This window comes from Podarcis filfolensis (genome assembly GCF_964270895.1).
Source record: "Podarcis filfolensis genome assembly, chromosome: 9".
NCBI classification, from domain to species: domain Eukaryota; kingdom Metazoa; phylum Chordata; class Lepidosauria; order Squamata; family Lacertidae; genus Podarcis; species Podarcis filfolensis.
Window position 1 is genome coordinate 21,445,251 of NC_139610.1, and position 19,231 is coordinate 21,464,481.

The window sequence follows — 19,231 nt, forward strand, 5'->3', positions numbered from 1 at the left end:
ATCATCATCATCATCATGATATTTAGCGGGTGATATATCGCGATGTTGAAAACCAGATATCGCCTAGTTCTACATATATTTTCTAGGAAAATCCCTATACGGATCCTGTACCACCTTCCAATACTGAGTCCTAGACCTAGATCCTCAAACTGAAACAACCAAGGATACAATGCACATGCAGAAAGATGGGACACACACTAGAAGTTAATCACAGAATCCCCCCACCCCCCACTCCAGACTAGGGCTGGATTTGGTTGAATTTAAGCTGCACACAAGAACGAAATGAGAATGGGCAGACACACCTTGCTCTGCTCCACAGGTCTTCAAGTACAAGGAAAGTTTTCATAAAGAAAGTTTAGATAGGCAAGTTAAGTACAAAACACTTGAGAAACACTGTGGTGCTGCCAATTGGACCCCCATCACCAGATGTTGTTGGACTCCAACTCCCATCAGTCCCAGCCAGATTTATGATGATGGGAGGGCACCACACTAGCTATCCCTGGCAGGTACATATGTCAAGTCAGCAGGTGTAAAACGAAAGCATCTTGCTACCACTCAGCTCTGATCAACTAACTGAGCCTGGTGACAGATATGTATGCACAATCAAAATGTTTTGACTGGAAACCTTAGTAAAATGGAGACCAAGAAGAACCTCTTCGGCAACCTGATCCTAGGAACCACAGGACCAGCTACTACCTATGCTGGCTCCAGAACAAAAAATACCAAGCCACTGAAAGGCTGCAGCTTGTAATATGACCTAACCCTAGTTACTGCAAAAATATAATCATGTACAATAAAGTCATTTTGCAGAGCCAAAGGCGGTAACGGTGGCATGACTGGAGGCAATGCAACACAGGTTTGTATTTTGTGATCTGTTGCCACTATGCTGCATACAGATTGAGGTAGAAAGCCAGGAAAGAGTTATAATATAACAATAGCCATCCCTAAAAGCCTTGTGACCAGCAAAGAGTATGTCTAAGCAGGGCTTTTTTAAAGCAAGTTTTAGAACAGCACAGTGGTATGAGATTATAATTCACACATAAAGTGTGGACCACAACACCACATCTGTGTGCTTTCTTCCTGTGGGCATGCATGGTTTATTGATTAGTCACATTCCAGGACATTTGGAAACCTACATATACCTGGATAAAATCTTCAGGACTAGTACTCTGACAGCACTAATGCAGAAGAGCGTTATTGCTTTCATACTAGAAACACTGGTGAACACTCTGTATAGTAGCAGCGGACATGTCTTTGGCAGAGGGAGGAGAAATGGATATGCTTTTAAAATCCCTCTGTTTAAGTACTGTGCTTGTAGGTTGCTATCACAGGATTGTAACCAAGAGGCTGCTAAGACAGGAGATATGTCCACACAAGATGATGCTGTAGAATAGCTATGTCAGTGTGAGCCAGTATTTGAGCAACCGTAGCTCTGCTCACATAAAGGACTAAGATTTATTATTTGGGGGGAGGTGACTGAGATGTGACCCAAGGCCATTTTCTATTTTAAGTAAATTCAGCTGTCGCACTTTGCATATGCTGTCCCCCGATTCGTATAAGTTTATGTTGTTGATGACAAGCACAGCATTACAAGAACCATTTCCTCATCAACTAGGAAAGTGTAATGACCGTTTAATATAAACAGCAGCCACAGCATCAAGTAAAGAAGTAAACAAATCTGTTCAAAAATAAGGTAACTGTAGAACATCTTGTCAACTTTCAGCAGAATCAAAAACCTTCACGAAAAAGAACTGCTTCTCACAGATCCTACATGAAGATCACATTTGATCAACAAAATTGCACACATCTTTTGACTGCCACACAGATTCCAATTTCATGATATAGGAAACTTCCGATTGGTAACAAGTTGCACAATATGGACATGAATATACCTGGTCAAACATAGCAAGCATAAACTGAAGTGCTATCCATAGAGATATAATCATTTGTGAAGTGGCCCTTGAAAGAATTTCTAATATTCCAAAACCTATTTACCGCATTCGCTCCATAACACGCACAGACATTTCCCCTTACTTTCTAGGAGGAAAAAAGTGAGTGTTATGGTGCAAAAAATACGGTAGTTGCTTAGTGGGACCACTCCCAGTACAGTACTAAACAATATGTTTCCTATTTTTAAAGAAACCTTCCTTACACTTTGTATGTCCACAGAAATTACATGCAGTCTACCGCAATGAAAAAGGTGGTAATGTCAGGTGAGCTGCCTTTCCGAGACACCCAAGAAAGAACATCCAAGGTATTACATCAACACGCACAAAAACTGGCAATTAGAAACTTAGATCCTGCCCACCACTCTTTCAGATTATTTCACCCCCCCAAATGCACATGGATTACGCATCCTAGCAGAATAGCTTTCATGTTTCTTCCATGTGAATTTCTTCCCATCGCTCGTTTCTCTGCACACAGAAAGCATTACGCCTTAATAACTAAGGGATATTTGTCGTTGCCGATCCCAAAACTCTTCCATCGCTTGGAAACCAATAAGACCGAAGGACAACAAGGAAATGCACATACCCGCTGTTAAGAAATGACTGGAGTGCTTTATTTTCGTGGCGGTGCTTTCCCTGGTGAGACCTCTGTACTCTTCTGATCAGCTGAGAGAAAGAAAAAGGCAGGATTAAGGAGGCTTTCCCTGAGCAATGAGGGAGAATACTGCACCTGTCAAATTTCTGCCGTCCTGCAGCTACTGCGTTTTAGGGTTGCCATCTTTCAAAAGAGTAAAAGCAACCCCAAAGCTGTCAAGCTTTTATATATATATATATATATATATATATATATATATATATATATATATGGTGCAGCACCAGAGATGATGCATGTCTAGATTTCCCTGGACTTCAGGGTGGTATTGACACACCCCCTCAATTGAAAGTCCTTTATTTTGTAAAAAGAAAAAAAAAGATTGACAACTTTGGCGTTCGTCTTAAAAAAAAAAAGGTTGACAGCTTTTGGGATGTTTTTGTCCTGGACCCTTGACAAGTCCATCGAAACATCCAGTTTTGTTGGACTTGGCGAGGGTCCAGGACAAAACAAAACCCCAAGCTGTCAATTTTCGTTTTTTCCTTTTTCTTTTTTTACAAAAAAGGACTTTCGAGTGAGGGACGCGTCGATACCTCCCTGAAGTACGGGAAAATCCGGGCACGTGACGGGCGGGCGCACCGGTGCTGCACCTGTTGAATTCCTACCGCCCTACCAATTCCCGCGTTTAAAAGCTGTGAAGGGGTTCTGAGGAGAAAAGCGCGACGGTTCGCCTCAGCAGTGAGGCGGTTTTGGTCCCTCACGCCCACCCTCACCCAGCGAAGCCCTCGACGCCCTTCAGGGATGCTCCTGGGCGGGAAAGCCGGCTCGCTCGCTCCCGCTTCTTTCCTCGGTCCTGCTCACCCGCCCGCCGCCGCGCGACTCTCCCGGGCGGCCTCGCGCATCCCCACCCCTGGCCGACGGGGGTGGGGGGGGGAATTGAGCCTGCTTGACCAGCGACGCGCCCGACGCTGCTCCTCTCGCGCCAGACGCCGCCTCCCAATCTCCCCCTCCAGGAGGGGAGGGGCTAGGGCGTCGCCTCGCCCCGCCCACGTGCCGCACCCGCCGCCGCCGCGAGCCAAAGCCGTTGCGTTCAAATCTGGACTCGGCCATTCGCTCACCCGCGGGCGGGTGTGCGCGAGTAGGCGCGCGCGGGCTGCGGTCGGGCTTTGGTTCCCATCATTTTCCCCGTGCGTTGAAACTCCCTTCGCCCTTTCTCCCCCTCTTTCTTTGCGTCCCTCCTCCGTGTCCTCACACGCGCTTGGCGTCGCATTGTCCTCGCCTCCTCCCTGCGTGGACCGACACTTTGGTACCGCCCGGCGATGTTCTCCACCCCCCCCCCCGGTTCTCTCTCGGAGGGCGGCCGGAGGAGGAGGCTTTCGGCGTAGGTGTACGCTGCTGCTTTCTTTCGCCCGTCTTATTTTAGTTTACAGTATTTTTATTTAATTTTTAATTACAGTATTCATTTTGCTTTGCAAATCACACTTTTACAATCACATATCCAACATACAACATAAAAAATGGGACGGGGCGTTCTTGAATTATTGTTTTTATTTTGATTTTATATCTCGTGATCTTTTTTGTGAACCGCCCTGAGACCTCCGGCTATAGGGCGGTATATAAATTCAATGAATGATTGAATGAATTGTATAAAAAACAAGATTCCAAGGAATCTTCTGGACTTCGCTCCTCCCCTTTGTGGGTCCTACTGTTAGTCATTTCCTCTTGCATCTTTTATTATACTAATCCAAATCTTTTACAACTCTATTATATCCAGAATTCACCATTAAACTACAAGTGTGCTTCCAATCCTAGTACTGTAACTATTATTATTACCACTGTTATTTATTTATTTATTTGTTTATTTTACCTACTAACAATTGTAACTGCTTACAATGGTTTTTAAGATAAATTACAAATTTGCCCCATTATTAAAATTTTGGCCTTCCTGATTTCTGATTCTTCCAGTCATTTTTGGCATTTCTGCATAATCTATCAACTTAAACTGCCATTCTTCTCTGGTGGGGACTTTAATCTTCTTTCCATGTCTGGGCTGGCAATATCCGTGCAGCCGTGGTCGCATACGTAAATAGTCTTTTTTGCTCCCTTGGGATTTCAGCACCTAAAATTCCTAAAAGAAAAGCTTGTGGGGGGGGGGTTAAGAAAAAGCTTATTTTAAACATTTTTTTCAACTCATTATGAATCATTTCCCAAAATTCTTTTACTACCTTACATGTCCACGTTATAGAAGGTGCCTTCTTTTTCGTTACATTTCCAGTCCAGCCCTTTTCTGCACACTTTTTGATGCTCTTTATAACCACAGTCAAGGGACGCAGGTGGCGCTGTGGGTTAAACCACAAAGCCTAGGACTTGTGGATCAGAAGGTTGGCAGTACAAATCCCCGCAACGGGATGAGCTCCCGTTGCTCGGTCCCTGCTCCTGCCAACCTAGCAGTTCGAAAACACATCAAAGTGCAAGTAGATAAATAGGTAAATACTTTCTCCGGCGGGAAAGTAAATGGCGTTTCCATGCGCTGCTCTTGTTCACCAGAAGCGGCTTAGTCATGCTGGCCACATGACCCGGAAGCTGTACACCGGCTCCCTCAGCCAGTAAAGCGAGATGAGCGCCGCAACCCCAGAGTTGGCCATGACTGGACCTAATGGTCAGGTGTCCCTTTACCTTTATAACCACAGTCACGATGGTCATGTTTGGAGTGGAGGCGAGAAAGGTGACGACTCTGAAGAGATCTCTTTTAACAATTTTTGGAGCAGAAAACGATAAACTTCATAATTTAATTTTTGCACGTGCAACGCAAGAAGTGTGCCAGCGACATAGGTTTCACAGTCTCATTTTCTTTTCTTTTTTGATAATTTTTATTAGTTTCAATTACAGTCCAATAATTGCCTCATTATATCAATGCCAAATTACTAATACCAATCATTTTCACAGTCTCCTTTTTTCATCACCGCATTTAAGCAACTACACAGTAAAAACTCCCATTGCAAGTGCTAACCGCACAAAGATGTCTGAATGCTGGGCAGAATTTACGTGAAGGCAAATACCACCAGCAAGGTAGTGCTTTAAAAGGAAAAGGGATAGGTAAATTGTTTGCCCGTCTGATGATTTTGAGTTTTTGATGACATTTGTGAAAGTATAGAATTCCATTTTGAAAGCCAGAAGAGCTTCTGGAGCTGTTATCACAACCAACAGATATGAACATTTCATTTCTTTTGTTTAACCCTAAAAGTCACATGTAAAGGCGGTGGAAAGGTAAAGGACCCCTGGACGCTTAAGTCCAGTGAAAGGCGACTATGGGGTTGTGGTGCTCATCTCACTTTCAGGCCAAGGGAGCCAGTGTTTGTCCGCAGAAAGCTTTTCCGGGTCATGTGACCAGCATGACTAAACCGCTTCTGGTGCAATGGAACACTGTGACAGAAACCAGAGCGCATGGAAACAGTGTTTACCTTCCCACCACAATGGTAGCTATTTATCTACTTGCACTGGTGTGTTTTTGAACTGCTAGGTTGGCAGGAGCTGGGACAGACCAACAGGCGCTCACCCCCATTGTGGGGGTTTGAACCGCCAACCTTCCGATCAGCAAGCCCAGGAGGCTTGGTGGTTTAGACCAGAGCATCACCCGTGTCCTAAAAGTCACCTGTACCAGGAGCAAATCCCATTGAACTCAGTAGGGTTTACCTCTGAGTAGACACATATGTATAGGATTTCACATCTTGAAGGAACATCTTGAAAAGTCTATACCAGGGATTGGGAACCTTAGTCCCAGGGGCCAAATGTGGTGCTCAATGCCATTTTCTATGGCCCTCAGGACTTTTCCCAAGTCATACCCCATTTCCAGGCCACATCCCTCACCCGACCTTTTCTTTGTCTAGAATGTGTCCTTGACCTTGGATCATGTTTCTTGCTCACCTGGATGGAGGATAAAGAGTTGGGATGCAGGGGTAGCCTTAAGGAATGTCCTCTATTTTTTGTGATTAAGTCCTTATACACAGAAGATTGATGGGAGGACTTGATCAGGGAAAAGGTGTGACAGTGTTGGGGTGACAAGCCTTTGATGCGTATACAGTGGTACCTTTGGATGTGAATGGGATCCGTTCCAGAGCTGTGTTCACATCCTGAAGCGAATGCAACCCACGTCTGCATGTGCGCGGGTCACGATTCACTGCTTCTGCACATGCGCGTGGTGTCATTTTGAGTGCGCATGTGTGAGCGGCGAAACCCAGAAGTAACATGTTCCGTTACTTCCGGGTCGCTGCAGAGCACAACCGGAAAATGCTCAACCTGAAGCAACTTCAACCCGAGGTATGACTGTACAGTGGTACCTCAGGTTAAGAACTTAATTCGTTCTGGAGGTCCGTTCTTAACCAGAAACTGTTCTTAACCTGAGGTACCACTTTAGCTAATGGGGCCTCCCACTGCTGCTGCGCTGCCGCCACACAATTTCTGTTCTCATCCTGAAGTAAAGTTCTTAACCCAAGGTACTATTTCTGGGTTAGCGGAGTCTGTAACCTGAAGCGTCTGTAACCCGAGGTACCACTGTACCATTTTCACAGTGTCCACACAAATTTTTTCCCATCAAAATGCGATCCTGTGTTTTTTCTCCACTTAATCCAGATTTACCTTTTTCGGGGGGACCCATTGATAGCAATATGCTAGCTCCTTATTGCGTTCAGTCAGAAGCGTGTCATGGTTTTGAAGTCTCTTTAGTGTTCCGATATCCTTGTAGCTTTTGCTTGAGTGTTTGGCTGTTCTGTTTTCATTAGGAAAACTCAAGGTTACACAAGAATAAGCTATCATTTTCCCCCTCCCAGCCTGCATAGATCTTCTAGAATCTCTCTCTTTAAATGCAGATGTGCAAGTCCTCCAGTGCAAATCTAAATATTTTTCAGATACCATATATTTTATCATGCACCATCCCTCCTGCAGTACCTATAGTTATCCTGTTGGGTTTAGCCTGCCTCTTATGGTCGCATACAGATCAACACAACCTGGCCATCCATCTTGGCAACTATCGGGTCTGAAATCTCCTTGCAAATAGATTTATTTTCACAACATTGGCCACTATTGAAGCCATCCAACTAAGCCAGATGGATCATTAGCTGGACACACAGTGGCAGTTTTGCTTGATGTAAATTGGCAAGGACTGACTGACACAGTGACAAAACACAATCCCTTAGGTGTCCAATTTGTGCAACGAACTTTTTGTCAAATCTCAGTGGCCCATTGTGTCTTAGCAAAAGCCTTTACTTGACTTAGTAATGCTGAGTGCCTTGTGCCACACTGAAAACAGACCCAGTAAGTAATTTATTATAAGCTAAAATCAAATTTTGTATGATGAAAAGCCAATTTAAAGATCACAATGCTTTTGTTTTTAAACTCCCTGCCATTGTATTTTTCAGCAGCTGAACTGATGGCTCTTGTAAGGTAAAGGTAAAGGGACCCCTGACCATTAGGTCCAGTCGTGACTGACACTGGGACTGCGGCGCTCATCTCGCTTTATTGGCCGAGGGAGCCGGCGTACAGCTTCCGGGTCATGTGCCCAGCATGACTAAGCCGCTTCTGGCGAACCAGAGCAGCGCACAGAAACGCCGTTTACCTTCCCGCTGGAGCGGTACTTATTTATCTACTTGCACTTTGATGTGCTTTCAAACTGCTAGGTTGGCAGGAGCAGGGACTGAGCAACGGGAGCTCACCCCGTCACAGGTATTCAAACCACCAACCTTCTGATTGGCAAGTCCTAGGCTCTGTGGTTTAACCCACAGCGCCACCCATGCCCCAATGGCTCTTGTAAGCAGTGTAATTTGAGACATTTTCTTTGCTTAACTGTAATACAAGCTACACAATATTTGTCCAGCAATTAATTAGTAACAGAAGCTCTTGCCACTTACATCCAGGAGTCTTTCTCTTTGTCCAGTAGAAACAAATTTATACAAGTCTTCTATTCAAGCTATTCAAGAGCTGTAATCAAACTCGCCTGATCCTTTACTGTAATTGCTTCTCAGTTTAGAATTTTAATCTCCCATTTTGGAGACTTCTGTATTTTTTCCAGAAATAACGTTCAGACATAAGTTCAAATGACTGTATTGTGTCCCAAAATAAACATGAATACAAGTTTGATGTTTGATTTTCGTGTTGTTTTTATCCTACATGAAAAAAATCTTAATAGAACGCAAAAAATATATATGATGCAAAGTAAAAATGGCCATGATAGGATATATTTTGATCCTCTAATCTGTTCAGGAAGTAGCATATGAAAATGATGTTTATTAAGAAATGTAAAATAATGATTTATAATAATAATAATTTATTACAGTGGTGCCCCGCAAGACGAATGCCTCGTAAGACGAAAAACTCGCTAGACGAAAGAGTTTTTCGTTTTTCGATGTGCTTCGCAAGACGAATTTCCCTATGGGCTTGCTTCGCAAGACGAAAACATCTTGCAAGTTTGTTTCCTTTTTCGTAAAACCGTTAATACCCAGAGTGCATTGCTTGAAGAGGTGCAGTTGCGACTTGAACTTCGAGGAGCAACACATAGCACGCGGTGTGGTATCCTTTTTTGAGGTTTTTGAGGACTTTGGTGCTTTTTGAAGCTTTTCCAAAACTTCTTTTGCATCCATTTGGTAAGTTAAACTTTTAAAACTTTTTTTGGGTTTTTGGGATTTTGGGTTGGGGTGTTTGGAATTCAAGGACTTGGTGTTGGGGAGAGGTTTGCAAGAATCTGGGAGTTTGTGTGGTTTTTTTCTGCATTTTTATGATTTTCTGTGACCATTGGGCCATGTGGGGTTTTTTTAAAAATTTTCTGGGTTTGAATTTCTGTGTGGTGGGTGGCTAGGGGAACAGTTGGGGAGAGTTTTGCAAGAATCTGGGAGCTTGTGATCGGTTTTTTCTGCATTTTTATGATTTTCTGTGACCATTGGGCCATGTGGTTTTTTTTTTTTTAATTTTCTGGGTTTGAATTTCTGTGTGGTGGCTGGCTGGGGGAACAGTTGGGGAGAGGTTTGCAAGAATCTGGGAGCTTGTGTGGGTTTTTTCTGCATTTTTATGATTTTCTGTGACCATTGGGCCATGTGGTTTTTTTAAAAAAAATTCTGGATTTGAATTTGTGTGTGGTGGCTGGCTGGGGGAACAGTTGAGGAGGGGTTTGAAGGAATCTGGGAGCTTGTGTGGGGTTTTTCTGCATTTTTATGATTTTCTGTGACCATTGGGCCACTCTGCTGTTGTTTAAAAAAAAATTCTGGATTTGAATTGTGTGTGGTGGCTGGCTGGGGGAACAGTTGAGGAGGGGTTTGAAAGAATCTGGGAGCTTGTGTGGGGTTTTTTTGAATTTTTATGATTTTCTGTGACCATTGGGCCATGTTTTTTTAAAAAAAAATTCAGGATTTGAATTTGTGTGTGGTGGCTGGCTGGGGGAACAGTTGGGGAGGGGTTTGGAACAGTTGGGGAGGGGCTGGGGGAACAGTTGGGGAGGGGTTTGCAACAGTTGGGGAGGGGTTTGCAACAGTTGGGGAGGGGTTTGCAATTTCTGTGTGGTGGGTGGGTGGCTGGGGGAACAAGTTGAGGTTTTTGAAGACTTTGGTGATTTTTAAAGCTTTTCCAAAACTTCTTTTGCAGCCATTTGAGGATTTTGAAGACTTTGGTGATTTGCAGCCATTTCGTAAGTTAAACTTTTAAAACTTATTTTGGGGTTTTTGGATTTTGGGTTGGGGTGTTTGGAATTCAAGGACTTGGTTCTGGGTTTGATTTTCTGTGTGGTGGGTGGCTGGGTGCTTTTGAATTTTTTGGAAGTGAAGCACTGAATTTCTTTTTCTTTTTCTGAGTTTACAAAGGTAGGAGCTATGCTGCCATGGGACCCAAGAAGACTGCTGCTGCAGAGGCCGGCGAGAGGAAGAAGGAGAAGGTGACGCTGGAAATGAAGAAGGAGATCATCCAGAAGCACGACGGTTGAATGCGTGTGACAGACCTCGCCAGGGAGTACAGCAGGAATCCATCGACCATCGGGACCATCCTGAAGATGAGGGAGAAGATCCTTGCGACGGATGCAGCCAAGGGAGTCACCAGGATCATGAAGAACCGCCCAGCTGTTCTGGAGGAGGTCGAGAAGTTGCTGCTCATCTGGTTAGAAGAGAAGCAGCGTGCAGGGGACACAGTGACTGAGGCCGTCATTTGTGAGAAGGCCAAGGCCTTGCACGCAGACCTCGTCCGGGAACAGCCAGGAACCTCAGGCGAGCCAGAAGTCTTCAAGGCAAGCAGAGGTTGGTTTGACCGGTTCAAGACAAGATCTGGAATCCACAGCGTGGTCAGGCATGGAGAGGCTGCCAGTTCTGATGTTCCTGCGGCTGAAAACTTTGCAGCGGAGTTCCTGGAAGTTGTGAAGACAGAGGCCTACGTTCCACAGCAGATCTTCAACTGCGACGAGACCGGGCTGTTTTGGAAGAGGATGCCCAAAAGGACTTTCATCACTCAGGAGGAGGCCAAGTTGCCTGGCCACAAGCCCATGAAGGACCGTCTGACCCTGCTCTTCTGTGCCAACGCAAGCGGCGACCTGAAGATCAAGCCCCTGCTGGTGTACCACTCGGAGAACCCACGGGCCTTCAAGAAACACAAAGTCGACAAGGAGCAGCTGAGTGTCATGTGGCGATCCAACAGCAAGGCTTGGGTCACACGTGTGCTGTTTGTGGACTGGGTCAATCTTGCTTTTGGCCCTGCTGTCAAACAGTACCTGCTGGACAACGACCTGCCGCTGAAGGCTTTGCTTCTGATGGACAATGCTCCTGCTCATCCTAAAGGCCTTGAGGAGGACTTGTTGGAGGAGTTCAGCTTCATCAGCATCATGTTCCTGCCGCCTAACACCACGCCACTGCTCCAGCCGATGGATCAGCAGGTCATCGCCAATTTCAAAAAACTCTACACCAAGGAGCTTTTCAGGCGATGCTTCGAGGTGACTGACTGCACCACCGTCACCCTGCGGGAATTCTGGAAGGACCACTTCGACATCGTCACCTGCTTGAAGGTGATCACCACGGCCTGGGACGGGATCAGCCAGAGAAATTTGAATTGCACTTGGCGCAGCCTGTGGCCAGACTGTGTGGCACCAAGTGACTCTGATGCACCAGAGTCAACAGTGGTGCAGGACATTGTTGCCTTGGGGAATACCATGGGACTGGAGGTCACAGAGGAGGACGTCAGCGAGCTGGTGGAGGAGCACGACCACGAGCTGACCACCCAGGAGCTGGTCAAACTGCAGGCAGAGGCTGCGCAGGAGCAGGCCTCGCTGGAAGAGGAGGAAGCAACTGAGGAACGGCTGTCCTCCAAAGAACTGAGGGACATTTGCCAGAAGTGGAAGGATGTGTAGGCTTTTGCACAGCGGCACCAGCAGCACCACCCTAACGAGCACATGATACATGACCTTGTGAACACTTTTGATACGACGGTCATGTCACCTTTCAGGGAGGTGCTGAAAAGGCAGATGAAGCAGCAGACCATGGACAGGTTCTTCAGCAAGAAGCAAAGAGTGGAAGAGGAACCTTCTTCGAGTGGTCCCCCAGAGTCTTAGAAAATGTACGGTACACTTTGTTGATTTTTAAATGTTTTTCTGTCATGTTTAGAAACTTAATTTATTGTTCCTTCAATTTTTGAACTGCTCTTTACAGTATGTGTGACTTTAAAGAGCACTTAATAAACTCTTGTTGTACCAAATTTGGCTTTGTTTGGACTTTTTTTGACCATAGGAACGCATTAATTGAATTTCAATGCATTCCTATGGGATTTCGTGCTTCGCAAGATGAAAAATTCGCTAGACGAAAAAACTCGCAGAACGAATTAATTTCGTCTTGCGAGGCACCACTGTATTTACACCCCGCCCATCTGGCTGAGTTTCCCCAGCCACTCTGGGCGGTCTCTTGAGAACCCACCCTCCCCAGATTTTCAAGTAGATCAGGTATGGGGTGGAAAGTCCACTGTCCTAGATTGCCAAGACTGGGTGAAAGAGAGAAAATGCTAATGCAATAACCTGAAATTTTACTGGTGTTTTATATGGCAAAAGTCTGCAACAGGCAAACCCAAACTCCCTGAAATAAACACCAGTATCTTTATGCAGATTTTCCATCCCTTTAATATTCATATCCACACCATCCATTTAAACCACATGACATTCCCAAATAATTCTGGGAACTATAGTTTACCACTCATGGAGCTACAATTATTCCCGGCACCATTAACAAATTATTAGCCCAATAGCTCTTTGTGGGAGACATGTGCTTCAAATGTGATTTATACCTCTGGTATGGGTGTGATCATATACAGTAGAAGAAAATTCACAATAAAATACTTGTAAATTATATAGCGCCTATGACTTAAATACTGCTTTTACAGTCAGCACCCTCTAGTCCACCCTGTGCATTTTTGCTGAGAAATAAGCCCCAAGGAGGAACATGGGATTCGCTCCGAAGCACAAATGCTATGCTGGGAGAAGCATCAATAAGTTGCAATCCAAAGACTTCAGACGTCTCCTGTTGATATCCCATTCTCTGAAAGGTGTCTTTCAGGCTAACAATATTATTTGACATGTCTTAGATTTCATAACTCAGGAGTAGAGGGGGTGGGCAAGAGAGGAATTCTAATCTCCAAGTAGCATATTGGATTTCAGCTTTGGCATCATATTCTGGTTTCTTGATGTGCTCCAAGAGTTCCCACCAATGTCAAGAGGTTAATGTCGTTTAACGTCCGGATGAATGCTGATCATATATGCAAAACTGGATATCAAAGCTCCTGTTCTTACTGCTTCCAGTTGCAACTGAGAACACGAAGCAACATCAGCTGTATTATAACAAGTCAGATCCTTGGGTCCTTCTATTTTATAAATTTATTTATTTGGTTTTTCAGATTAAAATGTTACAGAGCTGTATCAAACATAAATCATAAAAACAAGATTTCAAGGTATCTCCTGGACTTCCATCCTCCCCTTTGTGGGTCCTGTTATTTATCATTTCCTTCTGTATCTTTTATGATAGTCCAAATCTTTTACATCTCCATTGTATCCAGAATTCACCCTTGAACTACAAGTGCTATTCTAATCCTACGAACGATTTTAACTGTTTACAATGATCTTTAAAATAGATTATAAACTTCCCCCATTCCTTATTAAAATTTTGGTTTTCCTGATTTCTGATTCTTCCAGTCATTTTTGCCATTTCAACATAATCCATCAATGTCACCTGCCATCCTTCTCTGGTCAGGACTTTATCTTCTTTCCATATCTGGGCCAGTAACAATGGCACAGCCATTATCTCGTAAGTAAATAGTCTTTTCTGCTCCCTTGGGATTTCAGCATCTAGGATTCCTTAAAAGAAAAGCTTCAAGATTTTTTTAGCAAATTTTAAACTTTTTTCAACTCATTATATATAATTTTGATCCTTGGGTTCTTTGAGATCAGTATTGTCTCTAGATTGATTGGCAGCACTTCCTGGGGGTGGGGGCTGTTCTTTCCCAATCCTATCCAAAGATGCCAGGGATTGAACCTTTGACTTTTTGTATGAGAAAGATGCGCTCTGCCGGTGACCTGCTGTCCAGAGCACACCCAAGAAGGACATTCAAACCCCTTCTACTGATACGTGTACGACAACAGCTGCACGGATGTTGTTAGTCCAGAGATGGGAAGAAGATAAAGTCCCTACCAGAGAAGAATGGCAAATTAAACTGTTGGACTATGGCAAAACTGACCGGAAAGCTCAGGAACCAAGAAGATCAAAACTTTAATAGAGAATGGGGGAAATTTATAACTTATCTCAAGAGACCACTGTAAGCAGATGGAAACATTAGCAGGGTTGCAATCACACTTGTAATCTAGCAAGGACTATGGAGACAATGATGTTATATAAAATATAGATTATTGGAAAAGATGCAGTAGAAAAGGTTTAATAATAGGACCCATGGAGGGGAGGTGGGAAGCCCAGAGCTTCGGAGGAATCTGTAAATGTTGGTGTGGATGGTTGTATTGTTATAATTTTATACTTGTAAAATCAAATAAAATCAAATAAAAATTATTTTTTAAAAAGAACCTGTGGCGGCTGAAAGCTTTCCATGGCAGTCCCAGGAAAAGTGGGACTCTTGGAGGCTCTGCAGCCACCATCCTTTTTTCTCGCCTCCCCCTTACAGCACCTGATCTGGCCACCCCAAAGGGTTTGAAGGAAAGTAGGCAGTGTTTCCGGTATTTGGGGCCAACCTGAAGCGCGAACATGATGCATCTTGAATTGGGCCTGGAAACGAATTGGCAGCCAGCGCAACTGTTTCAGAACAGGTGTCCTCTTTTATTATTTTGCCCAGATAACTATCCAAAGTTTCCAGCTCGGGAACGAGTAGAATTTTTATTTTGCCTTTTGTGAAGGATTGCAACCAGGTGACCAGATTAAGGCGAAGGTGGAGAACCAGGAGGAGCGATTCGCTCCAGCTACATCAGGCAAGTCATCCCAAATCCTACAATTCACATCCACCCTTGAACGTTGGAAAATTTAATCCTGAGTATCGCTTTGTCCATCAAAAGGACCCTCTCCATTATACGCAGGATTCCAAGCAATGAGATGTCTGTCAAATTTGATAGTTTTAGACAACTATGAGCAACGGACAAAGAGAGCGAAAATAATTTGGGGAAATTAACGTAGATTACTGGAAAGGGGAAATAAATTTACGGTACTCTCATGCCACAAAAGCAGAACAAAATAAATCCACAGGCTTCTCTCCAGTGTTGGAGGGACTGTGGCCACCCTATAAACTTTTTATCTGGTTGTTTAGTGAGAATATTTGCGGCAATGATTTCAGAAGAAATCTCTGGATGCCAGGTGGCAGTTCCGGAAAAACCACCCAAAAACTCTTGACGACACCAATTAAATGTGATTTAAAAAACAAACATTGAAACTGTGAAATGAAAGGAACATATTGCTCAACCTGTGACTCGTGGGCGTTTGTGGTGTGGTATTTTTCGGCAAGCTTCTGGATCTCATGAGGGTGGGTGGTTGCAAAATGTGTGCAAAGGGTGCTCATGTGACCAACATTAGGTAACTTTGGAACGGTGCCTGTCGGCCGTGCAGAAGGGACTGATTCCTTCCGATAACTGTGGATAGCGTTGATTTGGAAGACGTCAATCTCGAAGGAGACCACCACCCCTCCAGTCATGGAGATATTGGGAAGGAAGCGAAAGCTTCCTCTGACAGGCAGCGGTAGATTGCTTCGCAGTTCCTCACCGAGGTTGCCAACTGTTTGGGACTTTGGTGAGAATGAGGAACTGCCCCTGGGGAACTGGTCAATAAATAGCATTAAGATAAATTCAACAGTGTACATACGTTTTGATGGAGGTAACAATGGAATACTGAATGGTTTAGTTCATGTAAAATATGCAGGAAAGTATGGTGTGCAAAATGAACCACAGAAAGAGAAGGGAAGTCATTGGTTTAAGGTTGTCTAAATGAATATTTTGAAATGTAAATTTGAAAAATTTAATAAAAATTAGAAAAGAAAAGAAATATCACCAGATAGGGACTTCTCAAGGAGTAATCCGAACCAGAAAAGCAGTAAGCTTTGGGTAAGGCTTTGAGGGGTATGCAAACTTTCCCATTAAGTTCACATCCCACTGACTTTGGATAGATGGATGGGATTTACGGTAATTTGCTGCTGCAAGTGCCGGAAAGACGACCTGTTCCCTGCTGCAAGACCCACATCTACCTGGCCTAGGAGGTGGAGCCCAGACTCACCTTGAACAGCCAAAAGAGGCTCCTAGGAGGCCTGAGGGACATTGCGGGAACAACTCTCAGGTTAAGGTGGCTGGCAAAAATGTTTTAAATGTTTCCAATTTTGGTTCCTCTGTTTTGTTTTTGTTGGGTTGGTTAAATGTTCTGTTGGGCTTGGAGGTTGTTTTAATTTGGGTATAACTATAAACTGTTTATTCTTGTTGCTGTTGTTATTGATTTCCATTGATTTATTGGTTGGTTTGTTGCTCGTACAGGAAATTTTGTTTCTTAATGTTGGATGTTTTGTTGTGTTTTTATATATATTGTAAGCTGTGGGCTAATAGCTAATAGCTCTGCCCAAGGCATGATGGAGAACAGCAAGAACCAGGAAAAGACAGGCATAATACATATTTTACAAGGACAGGAAGAAACATCACGGACAGAATAATTGCCACACACAGGAAGAACAAGGATATACAGTACATGTTTGTTTTGTTTTTTGTCCCTGATCATGTTGTGTGAACTGCCTTGTGGGCAGACACCCTGAAAGGGAGGCTAAAAAATCTAGTAAAAAAATTAATAAACCAAGCTTTTTTAAAGCAGCTCAGAATAATAATCAGCAACAGCCATTGCATAATACAATTTAAGAAAACAAGTAAAACAGTAACAGTGCAAAACATTAGTTTTTTTGTTTATTTCTACAAACCTTTATTAGGAATTGCAGATATAGATAATCTTAAAACATCCATATACAATTTTTAAAAAAATATAAGCAAAGAAACAACCATATAAGATATATAGCAACAGAAATTTTCATTGCAGTGGCTTCCTGCTAAACTGTGCCATTCACCACTCTAAAAGATACTATTAACAGAAACTCAGCCACCCTTGCAGTTAACTCCGGGTTAATATCACAGGTAAAGATAAAGGTAAAGGGACCCCTGACCATTAGGTCCAGTCGTGGCCGACTCTGGGGTTGCAGTGCTCATCTCACTTTATTGGCCAAGGGAGCCAGCATACAGCTTCCGGGTCATGTGGCCAGAATGACTAAGCTGCTTCTGGCGAACCAGAGCAGCGCACGGAAACGCCGTTTACCTTCCCGCTGGAGCGGTACCTATTTATCTACTTGCACTTTGATGTGCTTTCGAACTGCTAGGTTGGCAGGAGCAGGGACCAAGCAACGGGAGCTCACCCCGTCTCGGGGATTCGACCTTCTGATCAGCAAGTCCTAGGCTCTGTGGTTTAACCCCCAGCGCCACCCACGTCCCTAATATCACAGGTAGAATCCAAATTTTTTAATTGTACCATGATGTTAAGCTACCCAAAAAGGGCAAAAACACACATTTATTTATTAAACAAATGTATCAATCTCTTAAAGGCATAAAGCCATCAAAGTAGTAGTAGTAGTAGTAGTAATTTTATTTATACCCCACCCATTTGCCTGGGTTTTCCCCACCACTCTGGGTGACTTACAGCATATCTAAAAACATAAAGCATTAAAAACTACCTCAAACAGGGCTGCCTTCAGATGTCTTCCAAAACTTGTGTAATTCTTCATCTTCTTGACATGTAGTTAGGATGCCACTGCCAAGAAGGCCCCTCTGCCTGGTACATGTTTAAAAGATAAGGAAACAGAAAAACATTAAGTTCTAAAAACAAGGAAGTCAATTCAACAAACTCTAAAATTAAGTTTCCCAAACTTGAGTCTCCAGCTGTTTTTGGACCACAATTCCCACCATCCCTCTCTAGCAGAACCAGTGGTCAGGGATGATAGGAACTGCATAGCCTCCGCCTTTTCTCTAAAGAAAATAGGGACGCCCCACTCCACAATGATAAGTTTACTATTTCTACCCCACATATTTGGCTGCGTTGCCCCAGCAACTCTGGGCAGCTTCCAACATATATAGTATAAAAACATAAGAAAACATTCAACATTAAAAAAAAACCCTTTCCTATACAACAGACCCAGGACGGCTCGGGGGTCAAATAACTCCATACCCTCCAACATTTCTCCATTGAAAATAGGGAAAAGTGGAAACATCCCGGGATCAAATGAGAAACTGGGATGGCTTCTCTAAATCGAGGACATCCCTGGACTTGGAGGGTCTCCTGTAGTCCAAAAACAGCTGAAGACCCAAGTTTGGGAAACGCTATTACAGGGTATTATTGTTGGTTTCTATTTCCCTCACTGAGCAGCAACTGCGTGTCACAAGACATTGTTTACATTCCACAGTCCGAGTTACTGTTGGGTTCCCACGGGAATGGGAGACTGGATGTGACGTACACTGGTTTCCTGTTTTTCAGTGTTCTCTCGGTTTTCTTTGTGTCGAGAGGAGTTGCTTCTCTGCTCTCACAGAGGCAAGATATATGTTTGTATGCTCTCAGCATAGCTTGTAAATAAAGTTCAGCATGTAGCACAATACCTGCTTATCCTTTCGTTGTGGGACTACACTCTGCTTGGGCTCAAGATAAGATGAGCCTGTACCAGCTCCAGATGGGCCGGAGCTGGTCAAAATCTCACAATTATTAGAGTCGGAAGTGACCCCCAAGAGTCATCTAGTTCAACCCGCTGCAGTGCAGGGATCTGCTCTGTGTCCTGCGACTTTTCTGTATAAGGTGTTCCTAATTTCCCCAAGGGGAATGTTCATGCATGCTGTTATTATGTTTTTAGATAGAGTAGTGCTGTACCTTGGGACTCAAAAGCCTTGGTTCCCAAATGCCGAAAACCCGGAAGTGTTATGGTTTTCGAACGTTTCTCGGAAGCCGAACATCCGATGCGACTGTCGGCTGTTGTTTCCAGGGCGCCTGAACCAATCAGAAGCTGCGCCTTCGTTTTTGAACATTTCAGAAGCCAAATGGACTTCCGGAATGGATTAAGTTTGGCCCTTTTGTTTTTGCTATTTATTTTGCATTTTTGTTTTTGAGGCTTTTTCGGATAATTTGTTTTTGTGACTATGTGG

The 19,231-nt window shown here is 43.9% G+C and overlaps 1 protein-coding gene and 1 long non-coding RNA gene across 4 annotated transcripts in view; both read right to left on the reverse strand.

Annotated features, from left to right (window-relative positions):
- NSUN7 (NOP2/Sun RNA methyltransferase family member 7) overlaps positions 1 to 3,625 on the reverse strand; it is a 30,420-nt gene extending 26,795 nt beyond the window's left edge. For 2 of the 3 annotated variants that reach the window (XM_083630370.1, XM_083630368.1), the window contains exons 1-2: positions 3,400 to 3,625; positions 2,533 to 2,612 (exon numbers count right to left, since the gene is read on the reverse strand). The gene's annotated coding sequence lies outside the window, so the exon portion shown is untranslated. Of the gene's footprint in view, positions 1 to 2,532; positions 2,613 to 3,305 lie in introns of all 3 variants that reach the window. The other variant, XM_083630369.1, reaches the window with a different exon arrangement.
- A 9,015-nt stretch (positions 3,626 to 12,640) lies between these two features.
- Positions 12,641 to 17,872, reverse strand: LOC310770317. The gene is made up of 2 exons (XR_014552062.1): positions 17,779 to 17,872; positions 12,641 to 16,444 (listed from the first exon to the last, which is right to left on the reverse strand). It is a non-coding gene; the product is annotated as an uncharacterized lncRNA (long non-coding RNA).
- Positions 17,873 to 19,231: the final 1,359 nt, after the last annotated feature.